The sequence below is a fragment of the Macrosteles quadrilineatus genome, unplaced genomic scaffold, assembly GCF_028750875.1.
Source record: "Macrosteles quadrilineatus isolate MER2022 unplaced genomic scaffold, UCM_ALF_1.0 Scaffold_3__2_contigs__length_128488019, whole genome shotgun sequence".
NCBI lineage: Eukaryota > Metazoa > Arthropoda > Insecta > Hemiptera > Cicadellidae > Macrosteles > Macrosteles quadrilineatus.
Window position 1 is genome coordinate 51,783,815 of NW_026542596.1, and position 7,881 is coordinate 51,791,695.

The window sequence follows — 7,881 nt, forward strand, 5'->3', positions numbered from 1 at the left end:
ATGAACAAATAGGAAGTTTTTATATAACATAATGCAAACGTCATAGAACTGTTGATTAGACAATCTCTATAGTTAGGTAAGTCGCTACTATAAGCTGATGAAATTAAATTAAGTGAACCAAGTTACATCTAGCTAGAAACTACAAATGTTAGTAGGTATTAAATTAAATTGTACACCGTGTTCCCTTCGGAGCCAGGCGAACTAATTCAAATCTAAAGCCAACGTCGTGTTAGTGATGTTTGTTTATTCATCCACCAATATTTTAGCAGATTTCCCTATATAGGGCGTTACTTTTTAATGCTCACTTTTAAATATAAGAACTTATTCACTTAGTTGGTGAATATAGGTTGATATATGGTCAGATATGTCCGATAGTCGTAGCAGTAGCAATTAAACTTAATAGTGTACTTAAGAGAAACATGGTGTAAATTGACTAAACACAAGCGTTGTAAACAGTGTTGCTATAAACACCTATTTAAAGGGGAGATGCCCACTTTTTAGATTTAATGCATTTTATATGGGTAAACATCGTGTTGCTTAGGTACCATTTAAGAAAGAACCCTTTTATCTATGCATATCAAATTTTAACTACTTATTTGTATTGACATTTAAGACAAACTGTACTAATTTAAATATGTTCTACCAAAAAAATCATATTTTATCAAATTTTTTAAAATATATAATCTTTTTCACTATTTTACAAATATTAATTAATTTTATTGTTAATGTTTTTTTTAAACATAGAAGCAAACTTTTAGTACACTTTGTGGGCCATGATGTCCTAAGTAACAGAAAAATATTTTAAGTCAGTGGTACTTATAGTAGTCTGGAAAATGGTACCTAAACATTAAAAAACACAGTTTCGGAAAAACTCATTTAAAGTCAAGCCTAGGCCTACCCTATGCAACATTATTCCTCATAACAAACAGCACTATTATTATATACACATATGTTATGAAGAAAGAAAACAAACAGAAAAAGATTTTTGTTGACTATTTAACCTAGCAACAACATTTATTCAGTGCAACCATTCAACAAAATTAAATTTCTAACATAAATTTAATTGACGCTAATTCAGCCCATTGTGACTAAAACCGAGTGTGTAGTACTATTTATATTATTTTTTATGATTGTTAGACTGTAGTAAATATATTAAAATTATATATTTTCTGAATCAGGAAAAGATGAAGAATTTTTCAATGCAATAAACAAAAAATTAATTTTTTGACCGAAAAACTGGGCATCTCCCCTAATCTAATGTATTATCGGTACTATGTTAGACCACGCTAATGGCATTAGCAGGGATTAAACAAGGAAAGTTCAGTTTACATAACTAAGTGCAGAATATTAATCAAGATTTCCATCCAGCATTTCAAAGAAATAAAGCAAACAAAAATGTACAAACAAAATGTTTCGATTATGAATTTGATAATGTGATTGTATTTTTTAAAGATTAAGCACTTAGATAATACAAAACAAGAAATCAAGGTGGATTATTAGTCAGGTTGGGTAGCAGGAAAATATTTCAGTTCTGGCAGAGAGGCTGCAATTTTAGGTGGTTATAGTATACAAGTTTCTGAACCTAAAACCGCCCAGACCCCAATTTTTAAGGACCTCGGTCGTCCGTAATGACGTCATAAAAATGGCGGCCGTAAGATGATGCTGGGTCCCCATGAATTGGCTATAATGACCGAATGCCTGAACCGATTTTCATTAAATTTGGCACACAAGTGCTTGAATACATTATCTCAGCCTGGGTTGAAAATGGTTAGGTTTCATCAAGTCATTTCAAAATGGTGGCTGTTCAAAACTAAAAAATTATGAGGAAAATAATTGTGAATTGTTTTATACAGGGTGAGTTTTAAATGAGTTCCCCACCCTATTTTTTTATACATTTCTTAAGATATCAACTTTAAACCATGTCAGGTCATTCTAGTGTAGCAAGTACTTCATTTTGACTGGGTTTAAATTTTTGGCCGCCATCTTGGATCCACCATTTTGGATAAAAAGTTATTTTTTCAAATGTAAAATGTTTTTATCCAAAATAGTGGATCCAAGATGGCGGCCAAAAATTTAAACCCAGTCAAAATGAAGTACTTGCTACACTAGAATGACCTGACATGGTTTAAAGTTGATATCTTAAGAAATGTATAAAAAAATAGGGTGGGGAACTCATTTAAAACTCACCATGTATAAAACAATTCACAATTATTTTCCTCATAATTTTTTTTAGTTTTGAACAGCCACCATTTTGAAATGACTTGATGAAAATTAACCATTTTCATTTTAGCTGAGATAATGTATTCAAGCACTTGTGTGCCAAATTTAATGAAAATCGGTTCAGGCATTCGGTCATTATAGCCAATTCATGGGGACCCAGCATCATCTTACGGCCGCCATTTTTATGACGTCATTACGGACGACCGAGGTCCTTAAAAATTGGGGTCTGGGCGGTTTTAGGTTCAGAAACTTGTATACTATAACCACCTAAAATTGCAGCCTCTCTGCCAGAACTGAAATATTCTGCCATCATATGCAGCTATACGACCCCACTATATGAACCCTGATTACATAACCATTAGTTAATAAAAAACCTTTAGAAATATGAAAAACATTTCAATTGTAAGGTCTTGGGGATTAAAAAGGGATTGGGTGAATAAAAGGATGCAATATACAAAAATATGCCAGTTTCTTTCGTTAAGAGATACATTAAATAAGTTTTAGAAAAGGATATTATAACATCAACGATTTCAAAGTGAAGTGTCTGACGATATTTAAAATTATGTGATAGGAAAACATGTTCGTTATTAATAGATAGCTTTGGATCGCATACGCAGATATGCATATGAATAGTCTACTATCGTAAACAGCGTTCTATGAACATATGAAACCGGACGTTAATAAAAGGTTTCCTGAACAACGATACCGGAAGTATTACCAGAGTAAGCTGAACATGTATTCGTAGTGGTTTTTTATTCTAAACAATATTCTGTTACCTTAATGCATTTATTCAGGGGATATTAATGATATAGAGTGCATTTATTACTACATCGCTTAAAACCTATATTCACATTGCTGTGTTTCACAAAAACCACTAAATTGGCCATTTTGTGTTTTGGAAAACAAATTTGTTTTTTGTTTATTTGAAGTTTTTCACTTTTCAGATGTATTTTTAAAATAAATGTCTTCAAAACGTATACTGAGAAAATGTAAACGTACAAAATATGCTTTCAAAATACTTTATCTTATTTATAATACGAATTATTCATCCATTATCTTCTAAAAGGCACAAAACACATATTGCAAATCTATTATGGCTACCCCGTTAGCTGATAATGACAATAATTATTAAAAGCATGTATTACTCGTAGTACAACTAGCACGAACATCAGCATAGGTACTCGTCGTTTTATAGTAGGCCTAAATGAAGAACAGAAAAATCATTTCAAATTTAATTTATAATTGTTCCACGTCAAATTAGTAAATATCAAACGGTAAATGTAAAACCTTTTTGTATTACAGTTTAATACAAGGGATAATATAGTCGTTTGAATTTAATCTGCCTAATTCTGAGAAAGCTGAATGTCAATCACATTTATATTATTTACAGTTGGGATTAACCGTTTCGCTAAACCATGCATGACATTCGTAATATTTTAATCACATTGGACATTAAATAAACAACAGGTTGGGATTTGTGGTTAAGCACTTGACAAATTACTCATCAAATATAGTCAGATTTTAGTTGTATTATTAATTCTATGATGAGAGACAGTAAATTTAAACATAACAATTGACGTGTTTAGATAAACGTTCTTAGGTGTACCCCTCGTCATCATCGTATGAGACGTGGGCAATTTAATCTTATCTCTGCCATATTAAGCATGAATATGTAAACCTATTGTTTATTTTATGATAAAATTTAAACAACATTGTGTGGTAACACAAATTAATCGACATTTAAGATCTCGCTAGTAAATGAATATTTAAAATAAGTTGCTGATTAAATAAAACTTCGACATACTGCAGCAAAAACAGCCGTTTTAATGAATGCGTTTTGGGTCCAAAGTAGTTATTTTACTCCCTAGGGAATAAAAGGCATATGTTGTAAACACAGTTGTAAACTACCTTAGCTTCTAAGCAATCGCATTTGTCTCAATTACGTATCGATTGATTACATCGGCTGTACTGTCGATAGTTCGACATTTCCAATACTCAATAATCATAAAAAAAAAAAATTAATCATTTAGGGGATTTGATCGGTAGTATAATGTACATATACCAAAATAGTATTATTAACTTAATGGAGGATTGTATTTCGTTTTTTACATAATAGTGTCCTATTGTTTAAGTTTTTTGTATGAGAAGTCTTAATTACATTATTTACAAAATGAGTTCATAGTAGTTGTTTTAGTAGAACTAGAGGTCGTCCAGTGGTCGAAAACTCGACCAAAAATATCGAATGTACGGACTACTTTATTTCACCTCCCGCTGTAAATGAAACATGTAAGTGGAATTTGTTTTGATTTTATTTTTATATTTCGTTGTTATTTCGTCACCATAATGGCAACCCATAAGGTCTATTTTAATTTTTTTAAGTTCTCAAATTCATTTTTGTGCTTATTGTTGAGCTTATTTTAATTTATAAAGGGATTTTGTACATCTACAAGAAAATATATTTCTAACAGTATGCGTAGATTTTCCCTGTGATGTACACCAGCTGAGAAAAAGGTTTTAAAGATGCTTGCCTATTAATCTGTAGATAGATAATTTAAGCGTTTAATTTAGGTAAGCTCATTGCTTATGTTAAATGATTGTCAGTGCTGCGTTTACTTTACATGTTACTTAACCGTCTGGATTGACAAAGATAATCGATAGAAACATATTGTTTGAAAGAGATACATGTATGTGCTTGGCAACACACCAGCCAGCATCATGAGATATTTGAGACCCTCTCTGCTGTGTTTATTATCTTTACTGCGCCATTATAGCACTGTGTTTCTCTATTGGAAACAAGAGCAAAATATATATTTTTATTCATTTTTATTGTTAAGGTATTAACTGCGAATAAAATGCTGGATTGCTCAACAATCAAACAATTCAGATAAGATTGTTAAAATGTTACATTCCCTAATATCTACCGACTTTTTGCTTTGTAGTTGAATTCTTGCATAGGCAAATTTTAAAATAAATCTAAAATGTTTTGCCTGTAAGTGGTAAATTACAGTTTTTTTTCGTATATCCGGGAATCTCAATGACTTAGGTACAATATAAATATTTTAGACAACATGCACTTTAAAATTATAAACTTGGAGAAATTGATACACAATTACAGTTTACATATTTATTTCGATGACTTAAAGTTTTATGTTTAATATTGTACATTATAAATATTTTAAGCGTTAAAGATTTTGAAACTTTCACTACCAAATTTTTATCAACAGAGCAATAGGTGAGCATTATAAAACGAAAGGGACAGTTTCTGGAAATCCCCCTCATAAATCCCACTTTAGGACAGTTAGGCTGGAGGTTGGATGATAAGGCAGGTTAATCCGGAGCAGATTTGGGGCGGAGAGTTTGACCTGTTCTGATGCTGGCCTGTTATAATTTGATATTGTCACGAAATACTACTAGGTTTTGCTAGAGAATACAAAAATAAAAGTACTTTAAAAGAGTAAGTATAACTAACTTATAAAATAAGCAATCAAACCACAAAACAAAACCTATAATTTACACGTTTGTACAGAATATCACGAATTGGTAGATCGTAGTGGAATGTAATTATCTGTGTTTTGTTTCAAGTGGGGAAGGGAAGCGCTCCAGCAGACTTACTGATTACTTTGGTGCTAGATGGGTTTACCTTATTTCAATTACTATAAGTTCTCCAACATTAATTGTTTTGTAATTATCAACCCTAAATATAATGATGTGTATACCGTATCCAGATCATGGTGTTTATTTTTTTATTTTTTTAATGTTATTGTATACACTTTCACTTCAACCTTTGCACAGGTCCAAAGTTATTAAAGATGACTGCTTCAAAATTCTTCAAACGTTAAACTGGTATTTCAATAATCTAGAAGCAATAAAAAAAATAGTAGAACCAAAATTATAAATAAACGAAAGAAAATTTCAATATTGTATAAAAAATTTCAATATTGTGTGTTTTTATTTTGTATTACAACTAAAATATTCGTATATGTAAGTGTTGGGAGATAGTTGAACCTAATAGATTGATTCGAATAGTAAGGATTGTGAATATTTAGAAACTTTTTTGCAGTACTAGAAACAAAGAAAACACCATTTATACATCAGGAACATTCATGTTTAAGTTGTACATATTTTCGTAAACTAGGTATTATTAGTTTTGCTAAATGTAGTGCACTCTGTCCAAAAATGTTTTAAGCTTTAAATAGTTGTATTCATAAACCACTTGTATCTGTTATCTGGTTTGTAATTCAGACTATGCAATACAATAACCACAAGTTGTAGCCTCTATGTGAGGTGCAAAACCAACAACATTCCTCAAAATATTAGATTAACCACACGCATGTGGTTATCTCTGTGAAACTGGAAACTGTTGGCTACGAGAGGGGAAACATTTTACGTGAATTTTTAAGTTAATCAAAGGTTTTCGCGGATTTTTGTCTAAGATTTTTGGAATTAGAATAAAATTGATTATTGTATTTATTCCAAAAATGCAAAGAGATATGATAAAGAGATACGACTAAAAATTGTGCCCAAAAATTTATACTCAAAATATAACACTTGTGTCCTTCAAATAGTACATTACTTATTGTTCATTTTCGTTGTCAGACTGACAGTAAATAAATATTAAGTAAAACATACAAACAACTGCATACCGTAAAAACAAAATCGTTAATTTTTGTACATTTTATATTTTTAAAATAGAAATAAAAAAAAATTGCCACTTAAGAAAAGTAATAACATGGGTTCCATAACGTAAAATTCCTCATACATAATTTTATACAGGATGATTTTATTATAGTACACTTTAGAAACTCTATAAATGAAAAACTATACAACCTATCATCATGGGGTGAAAATCAATTAAAAGAGGACATTCTTAAGTTTTGTTTGACACCACTTTGTAAAAATAGAAGCAAAACTAGCCTCTACAGACGTTTTTAGATTATAACTACGATTTTAAATAAATTACACTCTTTTACCTGTCTGAATATCCAAACTTCATACTCTGTTGTCAAAATATTTAAGTAATACTGCTAGGGGTCAATTAGTTCTATAATTTACCACTCAGCTATTACTGTCCACCATTATTAAAGCTGCGAGGAACATGGCTTCAAAAGAGAAAAAGGTGTTCTATGTTTTAGGGTTTGCGAAAACCTAGTCAGTAACATCAGTTCAACAGGCTTTTTGAAAAAAAATGTACATTGTGGTTAACATTTAAAAAAAATTGTAGAGGTTAATTTTGTGACTATGTAAACCAAAGTGGCATCAAACAAAACTTTAGAATCTCCTCTGCCAATTGGTTCTCACTCCGTGATGATAGGTTGTATGGTTTTCATTGATAGAGTTTCAAAAGTGTAACAATAATTTAGAATCGCCCTGAAAACCGTTTACATCTGACAAAAGCCACCAACTATATTCTGACACAATAACTCTAGATTTTCATATTAAAATAGATCATTTTTTTAGGACGTTAGGCACGAGCCTGGGATTGTTTTTCACATTACTTCAGGCTAGAGCTAGTGGTTGCGGCATTATCACTTAGATAAAATCCAATAGTGACTTGGTGATCAAACCCGGGACCTCAGGGATTGAAGTCCTGCGCTCTAACCACTACGCCAGCTCGCTCCCCAAATAGATCAATAGCGAAATTGTTTTTGTTACCAACCCGAC